A 17,130-nucleotide genomic window follows, 5' to 3' on the forward strand; every position below is an offset into this window, starting at 1 on the left:
GAGCGGAAGAGAGATTTTCCTAGCTCCACCTCAGGGGCTGTTCTGACACCTATAACAAGAACAAGAACAAAAAGGCAAAAAAGGCAGAAGCTGAAGGGACACTGGCACTCACACTTTTGAGAGATAGGGAAGCATGCAGTATGATCCGGGTTCATGGTCAGCCAAGAAACAGGGGCAGTGGCGATGGGACTGCCACTTTAGGGTCTTGTGAAGGGCCTCCTTACCCTTTAGGGATAGCAAGCACCTGACCTAGGGCCCATCATTCCTTTAGGGGCCCATGAAAATATTTTAATTTCTTTTAAAATTAAAAGAAAAAGAATGAATCTTTGCACCAGGAACATGTTTTGGTATATATTAGTATATTTATACCAATACAGTTGTAAAATATGATTTTAAAATGTGTTTTATGGAGGAACAGGCCCATAAAGGCACAAGTGCTTGGTCCCAGCAAAGCCACACACTGGCCTTGTCTCGCTGATCTGTAGCCCCTCTGTGAGAAGGCACCTGGGCAGGACCTGGCTCCCATGGTGGTGGCGCAGCTGCGGCCTGGTGAGGCCTGTCCCTCAGGGCTCTGCCAGCTCCAGACATCCATGGGGGCCCCGAGTGGGCTCCTCCAAGAGGGCTGTACATGAATACATGGCAGACCCCTCCTCCAAGACTCCCCAAAATAACAGAGGGAGACAATTGGGGGTGCTGTGGTCTCCTACTGCAGACTTATCCTAATGAAACTTCCTCGTTTGCACGTACAGGCCCATGAGGCTGGGGAAATTCAGCTTACACTGTCTGTGTGACTTTGGACAAATACTTAACCCCTCTGCGCCTCCATTGTAAAATGGATATAACATCATCTAGCTCAAGAGCTTTCAAGAAGATTAAATTAGATGGCATGTGTCAGGTGTCCGCCCAGTGTCTGGGTCGAGAGTTGTGCGCCCCTCCTCAAGCACCTCCCACCTGCTCTGCAGGCCCGCTTCCTGGCTGGAGGTGGGCACGCTGCTGGTGAATGCTTGGTGGTTTAGCTGCCTCTCATTATGTACTGCAGTCTTGAAACATTTTCCTTTGACTATTTCATATTTCAAAGAGTGCCTTTTACCATTATTCCAAAAGGTTAAAGTTTGCTGCTCTTTCTTGTTTTTACTTTTGCCAAGTAATAATATTTTAAAAAGAAAAAAGCCGCTATAATCTATTATTGCCTACCACTACAATTTCATAAAGATGGGATCATACCACCAAAAAGGGAATAATAATATCAGAATACAGAATAGTCTAAGAAATCATAGTGAGCAACCTAACAGTGGCGCGTGCGTGCACACACACACACACAGCGAGCAAGAGACAGACAGCGAGAGCAAGAGAGAGCGAGAGCAAGAGAGAGCGAGAGCGAGAGAGAGAGATGTTCATTTCCATCATTCTGTTGTCTCCCAGTTTTTCATTCTGTTGTTTTCCCTTTACTGGGAGCAGACCGAACCATACACACTGATATGCAATGAAAACAAGGTATGTTATGGCCTTGAGGGGACCCTGAAAAAACCAGGTCCTCAAACATCATCAATGATTCCCTCCCATCACTAACTTAATTCCTTCTGGAAACATCTACTCTATGCCAAGGCACTGCATTGGGCCCTGCAGGGGATGCAGAAACAAGTAAGCCATGGTTCCTACCCTCAGAGAGCAGAGGGGGAAGCAGTTAGGAGACAACAGCAGTTAGCAGAAGGTAAGACCTGTCCTGCACTGCGAGCAACAGGCTGCGGACCTGCAGAGGGAACAACCAGGTCCTGCTAGCACATTACTTTGGGGCAAGGTCTGGAAGCACAAGAAAGCTGCTGAGTCAATGGCACTGCAGCCCAGGGCAGGCTGTGGGAGACAGGTGGGAAAAGAGAGGCAGCGGGGAGGTCTTACAGTGCCCTGAATGCCAGCCTCAGGAGTCTGGGGTTTGTACTGCTGGCAATGGGGTGCCACTGCAGGTTCTTGCTGCTGCTGTTAACAGTAACTCACTGAGCACTGTGTGCCAGGCTCTGGGATACGTGCATCATTTGCCTTGCCTCATTTAACCCTCATCACCACCCTAGGATGCGGGTACTATGATCACTCCATCTGATAGATGAAGAACTGAGACTTAAGAGAGGTGACGAGGTTTTCAAGGAGCCAGGATTTGTATTCGGGTCTGCCTGGTTTTAAAGCCCAGGCTAACACGCTGGCAGGAGAGACCTGCACTTCAGAAAGGTAATCCTGACTGCCACACGAAGAACAGATTTAGGGCTGGGGAGAACTAGAGGCAGAAAGTAAGTGTAGGAAAGAATAACTGCAGCTCCAATCAAAGGTCGCAACGACCTGAGGTGGGGCAGCCACAGGAGGGATAAAAGCATAAAAGGTGCAATATTCTGGAAAGAGCTGAGAGAACGTGGTGGCTGCAGTGAAGAAGAGGGAGCTGGCAAGGTGCTGCTGTGCTTTCCAGCTGGGTGATCCGGAAGAAACTGACGCATTCAAGATTTAAATACCAGGAGGGAAGGAAGGGTTTGCTAGGTTACTGAAATAAAGTAAAATACAACATTTCAGACCTCCTTTTCTCACACAATCATGAAAGTGGGTGATTACCAAATGCCCAAGTGGAATAGCACCTGAGTCATTTGTTCAATTTTTCTTTTAAATTCATTATTTTTGGTGTCAAGTTTCCTGAGTGGGAGGGGTGAAGGGCTAATACAGTCTTCATAATTGGCTGTAGTACAATCAAGAAGTTGGTGACAGTATGGGGCCCTCCAGTCCTTTCAGCCCTGTGACTTACGAATGCTCCTTAGGGGGAGCTATTAGGGGACAGTGGACATCCAGGTAACAGGAAACATTAATAGGGTCATCTAAAGACATGTTTGAGCACCAAGGGGTGAAGAGAGGAATTACAGGGAGAGGTGAAAGGCCTTTTAGCAGTTCAAGTTGCATAAAATAAATACGTGTCCATGCCTTCTCCCCTTGCCAAATTTTGTTCCCGAGAGACTCTTTGGGGCGGGGGAAGAGAAGAAGCAAGGAAGGAAGCACCTCATAGTTAATGTGCGTCCATCCTGTGCCAGGTTGACTCTAGGCTTCTCGTTATTTTCTTTAACCCTGACAGCATGGCTGATATTTTAATCCCATCTTTAGAGACAAGGAAACTGTGGCTCAGTGAAGAAGATGTGGAGCTGGGACTCGAGCCCAGATGGTGGTTTCCCAAACCCATGCTCTTCCCCATTTGTCACACCAGCACTTCTTCCATGTGCATAATTCCCTGGACACAGTGGACTGTGGGAAGTGATGGTGAAACAGAATCTGAGTACACAATCAGATCAGTGAACAACAGGTCAGGAAGAGAAGGGTCTAATGACAGGGAGTCCTCGGGTCATTCTACAGCCTCTACCAACTGACACCAACCAAAATAAGTGCATTGATTTGGAAAGCCAAAGACCAAGCCACGCCACAGAGCTGGAGATCTGTCCAGCACAAGTGCCCATTCTGAGGCTTCCAGAGCCCACCTAGAACTGAGCTGTCAATGACCACGAGAAAGGATGTGCTCTATAAGAAAACCTGTTCCAAGTTTAATCCAGACGCCCAGTCCACTCATCACTCCTCTGTCTCGTATTACATATGCTGTCTTGGCTTTATGAAATGCTTCCATCAAACTACCAGAACAAGCAAGAAAGTGTCCAAATGCCTTGATTTCATGTATTTTTCTCCTTTTCAATGGTAGGAAAGAAACTCCATATGTCCTTCTAAATATTTGACAGAAATCTGCTAGAAAAATTCAATGCTAATATATTTCAGTTCTCAAGAAACATAAGGCACTCCGGCAATGCCGCTAAAACCCGTCAAAATACATTCTCCATGAACAGACTCATGTCCCTGAAGAGTGACTTGATGCAAGAGGGTGGTACAGAATTGTGGAAAGAAATTGGAACATAAACTTAATAAATTAGCATATGTAATGCACCGAAACATTTACACATAACAGAGATTAGAGGAGAACTGACCTCTAGGAAGGTTTGGGTTCTTAAGTCATCCAGGTCTTGATGGCCAAGGCCATCTATAAAAGAAATATTTTCCTTTTTTCATGGTGACTAAGAAATAAATTTTAAAAGTATAGTATTTGTAGTTTAGTTCCAATGATCTCTATGTTTCCCTGAGGTCATTTTCTTGTTCTTCTTTGGTGGCATCTATTTTGTCTGATGCTGGCCATATCAGGGCCTGGCAAGGGAAACAAAGGGGGGAAATGGGGCCATCACCTTTGACCAAACCTACTCTACCAGGTGTAAAGCAGGCAGGAGGAGTTCCTTTCTTGGCCTAAGAGGTAATCGTAGCCATTGATCTTTTTTTTTTTTTCTTTTTTATATTGACTGTTCCTCAGACAATAGTTCTTAATATTGATTACAAACATTTCTAATGACTGGTGGTAATCAGGGCATGTGCTTGGCTCTGAAGAAGTCCAGTGAGACCTGAAATCACTTTCTACATTTGCTTGGAAAGAAGGTGACACATGGCAGCTGAGCTGATCTTCATAATGTAAGGTCCTGCTTGTCACTTGTCCACTTCAACCTTTCCAGGTGCTTTCTACCTCACCAGAATATAAACTGAAGCTTTCTGCAGGGCCCACCTGGCCCTGCTTGCTCTAGCCCCTGCCCTCACCTCTCTCGCCGCTTTTCCCTTGGCCACATTGCTCCAGCTGTCCCTTGGACTTGTCAAGGTCATTTCTGTCCCTTGGACTTGTCAAGGTCATCTCCACCTTAGGGACTTGCATGTGTTCCTCTGCCTGGAAAGCCCTTCCTTTAGATCTTTTTCCTGATTGCCATTTGGTCTCAGTTCAAGACCCTTGGTCAGAGAGTTCATGACTATCCAGGACTCTGACTTCTGCCCTATGTCATTTTCTTAGCACTTATCACTATCGTGCATCTTCCCTTTCGTGTGTCTACATGTTCACCACTGTCTCCTCCAACAGAAGGTAAGTTCCACGAGTGCAGGGAGCTTTTTTCTCTTATCCATACTGCATTGCAGCTCCTCGAACAGCTCAGTAATTGTTGAAGAAGTGGGGAATGAGCAGGGATTCAAACTACAGAGCTTGGGCTACCACCTCTCACAAGAGAAGTTCAACATCTCTCTGTCTCCTTTTAAATGTTGTCTCTTATCTATTGCTGGGCCTGCAAACGAGGAGGGTCCATTCATACCTTCCTTGGGGTGAAAATTAAGAACCTGTCTTTTCTTACATCCCTATTCCCCTCCCAAAAGAACAAGCTAACAATTGTCCAAACACCATTTATTAAAAAGCTGTCCTTTTTTGACCTGGTGTGGAAAGTGAGTGGGAATCACGAGATTAATGGTGAGTTAAATTTAATATATTTTAGGCTGTTCTTCTGGACTATTCTGTTACATCTTGTACTGTAGCTCACAAATTTAATCACTGTACCTTTAAAACATATAACATCTTAATAAATGGATCCTCTTCACACCTCTTTTATTTTTTTCTAAACATTTCTAAACTATTTTTGACTGTTTATTCTATCAGATGGTTTTGATTTTTAGACTCTCTTTTTGAAAAGTTAAAAGATATCTGGTTCAGATTTTGATTTGCATTGCATTAAACCTCTAACCTAATTTTGGAAGAATTCATCTTTACACCATCTTTCTTCCAGTGAACTGCTAGATCTGCAGTTTTAACTTTTTAAGTTTTAACTTCACATTTTTTGCTCTTATTATGGATGGAGTTAGTTTCCATTCTATGCCCCATCCCATCAATGGTTTGAAATTCATATGTAGATTTTAGTTCACGGAAGGTTAATGGCTAAGCTACAAACCTCTGAAATGGGAGGTTCCGCTGTAAATCTCAGAAATGCTTGAACCATACTGTGTAATTATGTCAAATGATGTGGATTTATGAATAGATCTGGTAGGAACAGATACTTTCTTTGAATAAAATGGATTTTTATTTTGCATTTAATTGTGTCCAAGATTGCTATATTCTTTTACAGGTTCTTTATACATCAGGTAAATGTTCATGATCTGACCTCATCTATGCTTTCAGTGCTGCCTGGGACTTCCAACATTTCTCCACATTGTTTTCTTTACATTTGATGCAGTAGCTATTTTAAACCCTCTCTACAATGTTGAACCTCCAATTCCACTATCCCTTCACTTTCAGAAAACAAATTTGCCTCAGAAAGACAGATGGTGAGAGGGGTGGGGGGTAGGGGAGAGAGAGGTAATAAACATATGGAATATAAAACCTCCTTAACTTCCTGACATGAAATTTACCCACTTAATTGTGAGGTAGGAGGCTGGGCTCAGACACTGGACCAAATTGAGGACTAGTTAAAACAGGGCCAGGATAGAAGCAGCTTTCCGTAAGATACCCCACCAGTGTGCTATGTCAGTTCACCACTGCCACGGCAACACCCGGAGCTTACCACCCCTTTTCATAGCAACAACCTGACACATTACCACCTTCATCTTATAAATTTCTTCATAAACTGCCCCTTAACTTATATGTAATTAAAAGTATGATTACTATATTTATGTAAATATGACTGAAGAAGTGCCTCTGAGCTGCTATTCTGGGCACACTGCCTATGGGGTAGCCCTGCTCTGGAAGGAGCAGTACCTCTGCTGCTGGTATACACTGCTGCTTCAATTATAGTTTCTGTTTAGCATCCTCCACTCACCCTTGAATTCTTTCCTGGGCAAAGCCAAGAACCCTCTTGGGTTAAGCCCCAATTTCGGGGCTCACCTGCCCTGTATCACTTGTATCTGGACCAATCTATCTTTGCTGTTCCAATGCCTATGCACCATCTGTTATCTGAACCCCATCTCCCCATATCTCCAAGAATCCCTTATTGTTGGGCATTTGGATTTCAGTTTGTTGTTTCCCTACAATGAAAACACAATGCTTGATGAATTACATTGTAATATACGCTCCCCCGCCGACTCCCCGCCCCCTCCCCCCCCCACGGCTGCTTCTCCAGGTTTTTCTTTGGATAAATAATTGAAAGTACGATTGTTACATCAAAGGGTATGCACACTTTGATTCCTTTGGATTACCAAGTTACCAAACTCTAATATGTGCTCCCACTATTTTATGGTGGCACACTGCCTGTTTTCCTGAACTCTTAGCAACACTAAATGTCATTCTTTTTGTTTCTTGATACAGAGTCTCACTTTGTCACCCAAGGTGGAGTGCAGTGGCAGAATATTGGCTCACTGCAACCTCCATATCCTGGGCTGAAGTGATCCTCCCACCTTAGCCTCCGGAGTAGCTGGGACCACAGGTGCTCACCACTATTTCTGGCTAATTTTTGTATTTTTTTGTAGAGAGGGGTCTTGCTACATCGTCCAAGCTGGTCTTAAACACCTGGGCCCAAGCGATCTGCTTGCCTTGGCCTCCTAAAGTGTTGGGATTAGAAGAGTGATCCCAACTCTTTAAGATGGTTAAAGATGGTTACATTTAATATCAAAGATGGTTAAATTTAAGATGGTTAAACTCTTTTTAACCATCCAATTTATTAGGCAAAAGTGGCATCTCATTAATTTAATTTGTATCCTTACTGGTTGAGCAAATGATAAACTCTGTCTTGTTCACGGCCATTTTCTCTATACTTCAATAGTGCCAGGCACATTGAGACACTCAATAAACATTTGTTGAATTAAAAAAATGAACATGCTAACCATATGGCAAGTTCTGGGCAAGGTGTTATATTAAATACAAATTGTAATACAATTAAAGTTGAATATTTTTTCATATGCTTATTGGCCATTTATATATATATATTTTTTGGTGACTTGCCTGCTTATGTACATTACCCTTTATCTATTGGAGTTTGATATGGTTTGGGTCTGTGTCTCTGCCCAAATCTCGTGTCAAATTGTAATCCCCAATATTGCAGGTGGGGCCTGGTGGAAAGTGATTGGATCGTGGGGGCAGATTTCCACTTTGGTGCTGTTCCCATGATAGTGAGTGAGTTATCTTGAGATCTGATTGTTTAAAAGTGTGTGGCACCTCCTCCCTCACTCTCTTCCTCCTGCTCCAGCCATGTAAGACATGCCTGCTTCCCCTTTGCCTTCTGCCATGATTGTAAATTTCCTGAGGCCTCTTCAGCCATGCTTCCTGTACAGCCTGTAGAACTGTGAGCCAATTAAACCTCTTTTCTTTATAAATTACCCAGTCTAAGGTATTTCTTTATAGCAGAGTTATACAGATTTATAATACAGAGTTATAAAGTTTTTAATTCTTTACCCATTATATATTTAAGCACTATGTCTTCTTAACTATTCTTTTCCTTTTAATTTTATGGTTTTGATGAACATAAGTTTTTAATATTTATGCAATCATATATTTCAGGCTTTTAAGATTTCTGGCCTTTCTTGTCCTAATGTTACAAAATATTCATCTATAATTTATTCTAGTAATTGTGTAACTTCTTTTACTTAACCTTTTAAACTCCTGCCCATTGAGAAGTTATTCTTGTATGTAGTATGATGTATGAATCTAATTTAGTTCTGCTTGTACTACATAATTTGTTAATCTAATATTCCTTAAAGAATCTTTCTTTGATATTAAATGTAACATTATCATATCATAATAAATTTCTGTATTTTCTATTGTGTTTCATTAATCTGTTTGCTTATTCCAGTGTTAGCACCACTGCTATAATTACAGTTGGAGTTTTCTTGGCTATATTTTATGCACTTATTCTTCCAGATGAACTTCAGAGTAACTTCATCAAATTTGCAAAAAATCTTATTAAGATGATTGGAAGTCTGTTAAATGTATGTATTAATTCGGGGAAAACTAATTTCTATAAAAGTGTGAAGTTTTCCCATTGATACACAGAATATGTTTCTGTACTTATTCAGTCTTTATGTCTCCTAGCAAAGCTGGTTAATTTTATTCAGATGAGTTTCATACATTTGTAGTTAAGTTATTCAAGGGCACTATGTATGTATATATATATGTAAATGTATATGTGCATATGTATATTACATACAGTAAAATTCAGCCTTTAAAGGCAAATAGTTCTATGAATTTTGACAAAAGCATGCAGTTGTATAGCTACCACCAAATCAAGATTTAGAATATTTCCATCAGACCAAAAAATTCCCTTATGTCTCTTTTTATCAACCTTCCTCTCACCCCATTCTCTTGTAACCACTGGTATGTGTTTTGTCCCTACAGTTTTGCCTTCTCCAGAATGTCATGTAAGTGGGAAATACGTAACCTTTTGAGTCTTTTTTCCCTTAGCATAATGCTCTTAAGATTCATCGACATTGGTGCACTTATACTTGTTTATCAGCTGGTGAGCTGGTGGACAACTAGGCTGTTTCCAGTTTTTGGTGATCATGAATGTTTTGTGTGTGTGTCTGTGTATGTGGACATAGGTCTTTGTTTCTCTTTGGTAATACTTAGGAGAATTTTTGGGTTATATGCCAAGTGTATGTTCAGTGCTGTGTGTACTTTTGCTGCTATTGCAAACAGAATTTTTTCTTTATATTTTCTGAGAGGTTATTGCTGTATATATGAAATTTTTGCTTATGTATTACTCTTTTGTGATAGGCCACCCTACCAAACTTATTTCTAATAATCTTTTCAGTTGATTTTATTATCTTAACTCAGAAATCTAAAGCCATCATAGTTTTGTTTTCTGCTATCTAATATTGGTAATTTTTATTTCTTACTATACTGGAGAGAATGCCAGACCAATGTTGAATCAAAGAAGTAGTAGAAGACATCTTTGTTTTCTTTCTGTCATTTAATAGTAATTTTTAAACTTGGGGTTTATGGATGGGCTTCATGCAATCTGTGACTTTCCAATTTGATGAAATCAATTTCTTTTTTTATGCTTTATGGAGAAGGGGTTCACAATGTTCATCAAATTTGTAAAAAGGTCTGCAATCCCTAAAAGGCTACCAGTCACTGCTGTTGAGTTTTTGTCTTCCTACTTTATCAGAAATGGTTGTTTAACTTTATCAGCTGTTAGTTTGGAATTCATTCTTCATTCAGTATTTAGGAGTATTTTATGAATTTCCTACTATGTCAAACATCAAGCTAAGAATTTAATAAAATAATCATGTTTCTCTCCCTTTAGCCTGTAAATATAACAAAAATGTTAATAGATATCCTAAAATTAATATTATTACATTCTTAGACTATATCCTGTCTGGCAGTCATAAATTATTACTTTAATTCATAGTTAGAAACAATTTGCTAATATGTTGAGAATATTTGAATGTTTATTCACTCGTGAATTAATTTGTAAATTTTTGGTGGTGTGTGATTTTTTGTGTGTGAGATTCAGAACTGGGGTGCTTTCCATTTTTTTAATTGCTCAAGAACAGTTTTATTAGTGTGAAGGTAATTAGCACCATGAACGTTTAATGGGTTTTATTGTCAAAGATACCTGAGACTAGCTTCTTTCTGAGAAATAACTCCTTGACCACTTTGCCAATTTCTTCTGTGGTCTGTTCAGGTTTTGTAAACCTTCTAGAGTCAATTTTGCTCATTTATTTCTTTAGCAACAATACATATTTGCTAAATAACTACAAATATTTGTCTGTAATTTAAAACAAATCTTAAAGCCACACATACTATTTTTTACACATATGTACATGCTATTTGATTAACAAAATACACATTTATGTAAAAGCATTTACAAATTCATCTCTTTGTCATGTGTTTCTTTGATCGGTAGTAAAATGTGATGTTCATGATGTTTTTGATATTTAAAATGAGCTCTCATCAAGAAAAAAAATCCAGGGCTTCTGGTGCTTCGAAGTGGATTTTCTTCATCATGTTACAGAATTATCTTTCTATTACACTGAGAGGGTTTCTTCCCCCAGTGGAATATGTGTTGAATGTTTCCAAAAGACATTTTGGCATCAGTTGAGATTATGATGTGCTTTTAAAAAATAGTACTTACTAAATGAGTGTAACAGTGGGGTTTCCTGCTATTCACTTTATTTTGCATTCTTGGAATAAAATATATGAGTTATGGTATGTTAATCTCTTAATGTTGTGGAATTCAGTTTGCTGGTATCTTCTTTAGGATTTTGGCATTTCTGTTTATAGGAGAAACTGATATACATGTTTTTCCTTCTTTAGTTTTTATCTTTTCTACCCAGAGATGTTTTCCAAGAGCACAATCTTGCTTATCCTGCAGAACTTCAGATTCACAGTATCTTTGCTTCCTCTTCCCCCTCTCCAGAGTTTCTTACTTTTGGGCTTCCGTGAGGTGAAAGTTCTGAACCAGTTCCTTGCTTGCCAGGCCTTTCTACTTAAAACCTTTTGGAGTAACTCTGCCTTTCTTTCTTCAAACCATTTCTGTTCAGCACCTCATTCTACTGCTGTGACTGGGGTGATATCCTTATCCTGGCCTTCCAGGTAACACCTGCATTTTAGAGGCTTGAAGGTATGTCTGCATTGGAGTTCTGGGCAATCTTTCCCAGTCCATCTTTGCCTAGAGAGGAAGATATTCTGCTTCTCTCTTTTGAAGATCCAAAAGAGAACCTAGAACTCTACCTTCCTGGCCTGGCAGGCCCTTCCCCAGGACACAGTTGTGGGAATGAAGGGTGCAGATGAGCATGAGTGAAATAAAACCTCCTCACCTGTTCAAGCACTGTGGATAAGAGCAGTAGCTCTAAGTGGACAGTTAAAGCTTCTCTTTTTTCCTAGGGCAGCAGTTAAATAGAAAGTTGGGAAACAGGTGTTAATTCCTCAATAGGCATAAGGCCTATTGAAATCAGTGTAGTTTGGAAGTTATAAGTCAGTATCTAATACTATATTCACTCTAGCAGCAAGTGACGATGAGGCACTCTTCTGAAATAAAATTCTCCCTGGGTTTTAGGGTGCTATAGCCTCATGTGAATGGTTATTTTATGAAAGTTAGACACATATGGACAATACTTGATTTTATGTTAACATCATGACATCAACAAAATTTTTTTCACAAGCACATTAAACTTGAGAAACCCAAGTCTCTGGGTTTTCTCAGACAACAGTCAATAAATCTGCTTCCTTCACCATTGACCAGGATTGTGTTTCCATGTGGCTTGGCTTTAGTAATTGGGGGGCAGCCATCAGAAGATGCACAAATTATTCTGTTGTTTGGGGGAGAAAGACATTTATTAGTTTAGAGAAGTCTCAGTACTTTGATGAAAATTATTCTATGAAACTATAAATATAAGTCAATTTTTTCAAAATTGAAAAAATTAATATTATTCTATGAAATTATAAATGTAGTTTCACTCTTTAAAGTGAAACTAAGAGTCAGTTTGAATCCCAGCAGAGATGTCTGCTGGTTGTTGACTCCCTTGTGAAAATAAAGCACAATGGCTCAGCTACTTATGATAATTAATAAACAAAGACTCTTAATAAAAATGCTTTAAGGACACTAGATGTACAAATTTGGCTATAGTGCAAGATTTGCCTAATCTAGTCCTTTAACAAATGCTCATGTTCCAAAAGATTGACACATAGGACATCTTTTTTCATATACAGTATTGTAAATGATACTTATGTTAAGAAGCAAAAACCTATTTATTCTATTGCATATCTAGAACTTTGGAATTTTGGAACCAGAAGGGAACCTGGGGACTACTGCTCCAGGCCTGGAAAAATTAGGGGGTTTAGGGGAGACTTGGCCCCTGATGTAGTCTCCAAACTCAGGCCAGGAGTCCTTAGTCCTCCTTTGCATCCCTCTTTAGGAGGACAGCAGCTGCGTCCCTAGAGGCAAAAAGAACCACTTTAGCCAGGACTTTCTTCCAGAAACATTGGCATGGCTAGTGCTGTTGGCATGGCTGCTCAGTGGTTGGGGAGAAACAAGTGCTCATTCCCAGGCTTTGAGGACCACGTGGTTTGGAAGGCTGACCACTGAGGTCTGGTGGAACCAAGTTATTACTTAAAGAAGAAACATGACCTTTCAGGCATCCAGTTCCCAAGAAGTTTTGCTCTGGCCCAAAGCTCGTTCTTCAGCTGGTTAAATTCAGGTTCCAGTGCCCATCCTTAAGTAATCACTGGGCCCCAGCCTCCAGTCAAAGGAAGACATTAATCCAACTGTAGGGATATGTTTGCATGCAGCAAAGGTTTGAATCCCATCAGGTAAAAGTATGTTTCTAAAATGCTTCTTCTGCTGGACAGGATTCTGTAGCTCCAATTAGATGGGATGTTATACTGAGCATATTGAGCTGCCATTGATGTCACTGTGTCTACGGGCATATGCGCATTCCTCTGCTTTGGCTCCCAAAGAGCAGGGACAGTGATGGCGGGCCTGGCTGAGCTCCGCCTCTGTATGAGGCAAGCCTCCTTTTGGTGAGATAAAGCCTATCAGTAACCAATTTGGTGGTTAGACTTCCTCACTGCTTATTCACAATACTGAAGTAAGTATTTGCGATTTGGGGATGACACATTTTCTTCTGTTTGTCTTAGTCTGGGCTCCCCCAGAAAATGACCCTGAGACAAAAATGGGGGTGCACATGGCTTATGTGGGAGGCAGTCCCAGGAAACAGTGGTAGAGGAGTGGGGAAGTGAGACAGGAAAGGGAAGAGAGTCAGTAGAGAAGACTGCCTTATCATGTAGTTTATCAAGTAGTTCATCACTGTGGGTGCCACCAGCTACATACGCTGAGGGAGTCAGTGCGTGGCTCAAGCCTCAGAGTCACCATCCCAACCGAAGCAAAAGAGCTGGGATATTTACACCCTTCCATCAGTCACTGGTTAGCGCCTCACTCCCGCTCCTGGGAGTCGTATTTCTCTGGCCCTTCCAGCTAGTCTTCTGATTAGGAAGAGGAGCTCCTGCTACTCAAGAGAAGGCCCTCAGGTAGTTGGACTTTGGGCCAGTGTATACTACCATGGTTAAGAAACAAGGGTGGAGCAGTGGCAGCTTCTGGAATAGTCACATTACCCTAGATCTACTCCCGAAAGAGAGAGAGAGAGAGAGAGAGAGAGAGAGAGAGAGAGTGTGTGTGTGTGTGTGTGTCTGTGTGTGTTGCTCAGACTAGTGGTGTTGGGGTCATGGGGACATCACAGTTAACTCTGATCCTGAAGATGGTAACCTAGGGATCTGATGTAGTGATTTCCACACTTACAATCTGCATGGCATCAAGGAGCACCAAATGTAGTTACAGACCCACAGCATGACACGGCAAGTGTTGATTGGGAATCAGCACTAAGCTGTTCCTTCAGTACCAGCAGATGGATGATATTTCATGACAGTGAAGCTTATTTTCCTAAAGCTACAATAATTAAGATTTGCTGGGCTCCTGCTATGTGCTAAACCATACACTACATAATTCATTCCTCACAACCCTATAAGGAGGTATGATTATCCCCATTTTACAAATGAGGCCAAGATGTATTTATTCAATCAACAATGAAAACCTGGACTGGGTCCTATGGATCAATTAAAAAGCAAGACAGACATGGGCCTGTTGACAGGCTGTGAGCAAGTGCAGGAACTGTAGGGCAACCTGGCCACTGAGTGGAGATAGAATTGGAAGGGCCAAGAAGGGCCTGGAGGGTCAGGAGACCAGTTAGGAGGTGAGGTAGAGTAAGCAGGCAAGAAATGAATCGTCATGTTCTAAGTAGTAGCAGTGAGTTAAGCCATTAACCAGCACCACAGAGTTTGCAAACTGCATGGTTTTGTTTTTCTTTCCCCCCCGCCCCCTTTTTTTTTTTTTTTTTTGAGACAGGGTCTCTCTCTGTCATTGCCCAGGCTGGAGTGCTGTGGTGCAATCATGGCTCACTGTAGCCTCAGCCTCCTCGGTTCAAGTAATCTCAGCCTCTCAAGTAGCTGGGACCACAGACATGAGCCACCATGCCCTGCTAATTTTGTTTGTTTTTATTTATTTATATATTTTTTGAGACAGGGTCTCACTCTGTCACCCAGGCTGGCATCCAGTGATAAGCCTCAACCTCCTGGGCTCAAGTGATCCTCCCACCTCAGCCTCTTAAGTAGCTGAGACTACAGATGCACGCCACCAACCCTGGCTAATTTTTTGTATTTTTAGTAGAAATTGGGTTTTTGCCATGTTGCCCAGTCTGGTCTGAAACTCCTGGGCTCAAGCGATCTGCCCGCCTTGGCCTCCCAAAGTGCTGGGATTATAGGCATGAGCCACTGCACCTGGCTGGTTATGCTTCAGACTCAGTCTAATCCTAAAACATATCTCAACACTTTTCTGTTTTTAAATAATATTCAATACTTAACCACATATTTCTGTTTTTCTTTTTCTTTTTCTTTTCCTTTTTTTGAGACGGAGTCTCACTCTGTTGCCCAGGCTGGAGTGCAGTGGCACAATCTCGGCTCAATGCAAGCTCTGCCTCCCGGGTTCACGCCATTCTCCTGCCTCAGCCTCCTGAGTAGCTGGGACTACAGGTGCCCGCCACCACATCTGGCTAATTTTTGTATTTTTAGTAGAGACGAGGTTTCACTTTGTTAGTCAGGATGATCTTGATCTCCTGACCTTGTGATCCGCCCACCTCAGCCTCCCAAAGTGCTGGGATTACAGGCATGAGCCACCATGCCCAGCCATATATATATATATATACACACACATATATATATGGCTATATGAATTTTTACATGCACAAGAATATGTTTGAATATTTAATTCATTGATTCATGGTAGACTAGGAAGGCAAGACTTGAACTTTGAGAAGCTGACACATTTGGGAATCTGAATAAAGCCAACTCTCTTAATTTCCTGCCTAATTAGGGCCAGGGCAGGATGGAGGCGCTTGTCTAAGTCCCCAGGAAGTCCCCCCAGTAGCTCCTTCTTTCTCTGCTTACATTCTGCCCAGGGGAGAATAGCGTACATTGATGGCTGTGCCTCAAGGAGGTTGCTCCTTGCAGAATGATGAAGGGTGAGGTTGCATGACTCAGCCTGGCATGCTACTGGTACAGTGAGAGTTTTTAGAGCCTTGGGACCATCAGGCAGCAAAGCCAGTAGGAGACAGAGTCATTGTAAGAAAGAATGTGATATTCTCCAGATACTATCTTGCTCTAAGCTCCAGCATACAAATCTGACTGTAATGTGGCATCAGTTATCAGTTCAAGTAACAGAGAGGATCAGAGCCCTTTACCATTTGCAACAGGTTGGAGTCCATATCCCAGTGAGGGGCTCCTCGTGGAGACCAAGCTCTACTCTCCACCTCATGGACAAGCTGGGAAAATATTTATGGGTGAGGACTTGACGGTTATGGAGGGTGGGATGGGAAAAGTGAAAAACAGAGTTCAATTTGTTGGAGGGTTCAGGGGCTCAGCAGTAATGGTCTTCAATTCCTCCTCCACAGGACCCCAGCTTGGCTGCTGAGCAGATGAAGGCAGCTCCTTCACCCATGCATGTGCATTAACAGCAACTTCTTAGTTTACACAGTATACACTCGGGACACAGAAAACACCTGGGAGGTTTCTCTCTAACAAATCATCACTCTGAAGATAAAATGGAATCTTTGGCTCATTGTAAAGGAAGGGTCTGTGATTTAAGGCCAAGCAGGTTTGTGAGGCAGCCTTAGCTCTGAAACTTACTAGTTGTGAGCCTTTGGTAAGGACCTCAATGACCCAGCTTCAGTTTCTTCTTCTGCAAAAATGGCCTGCTTCTTTTTCAACGGGTTATTTAAGGACCTAATGAACATGTGTACAGGCACACGCACAGAGGAGACACAGAGGAGACACTCAACAAATGTTAGTGTGTTCCCTTCCGTCGGAGGCTGGCAGGGATATTCTGACTCTAAAGTAGCATAAACGTGCTTTGAGAAGCTGTAGAGGAAACCCCAATACTGGAGGACAGTGGCAGAGCACTGACTATGGGGAAGGAGCGTGGGATTCTTTTATGACAGAGGTTGGGTTTATCTTCTGTGGTTTTCAAACTGTGTCCTTTGCAACTCAGGGGCTACTGGGGGTAGGAAAAGGGGAGGAGGAGTGTGGTTCTGAAACTCAAGTGGTTAGGGCTTTGGGGACCCTAAGCCGGGAATACTTTTTTTCTGTGTGAAATACTGGGATTCCATATAAAGATTGTTTGAAAAAGGATTCTGAGGCTAAAACAAACAAACAAACCAAAATCTGAAAACTGCAGAGAGAAGCAATCCAGAACACAAAGTCTCCATAGCATAGAGCAGAGCTTCATCATTGATTAAAAG

At 41.7% G+C, this 17,130-nt stretch overlaps 1 protein-coding gene across 2 annotated transcripts in view; it reads right to left on the reverse strand.

The window, feature by feature from the left end:
* Window positions 1-17,130, reverse strand: part of MYRIP (myosin VIIA and Rab interacting protein) — a 403,697-nt gene that overhangs the window by 30,848 nt on the left and 355,719 nt on the right. The gene's annotated exons all lie outside the window — the stretch shown is intronic.

This window comes from Chlorocebus sabaeus, chromosome 22 (genome assembly GCF_047675955.1).
Source record: "Chlorocebus sabaeus isolate Y175 chromosome 22, mChlSab1.0.hap1, whole genome shotgun sequence".
Lineage (NCBI taxonomy): Eukaryota > Metazoa > Chordata > Mammalia > Primates > Cercopithecidae > Chlorocebus > Chlorocebus sabaeus.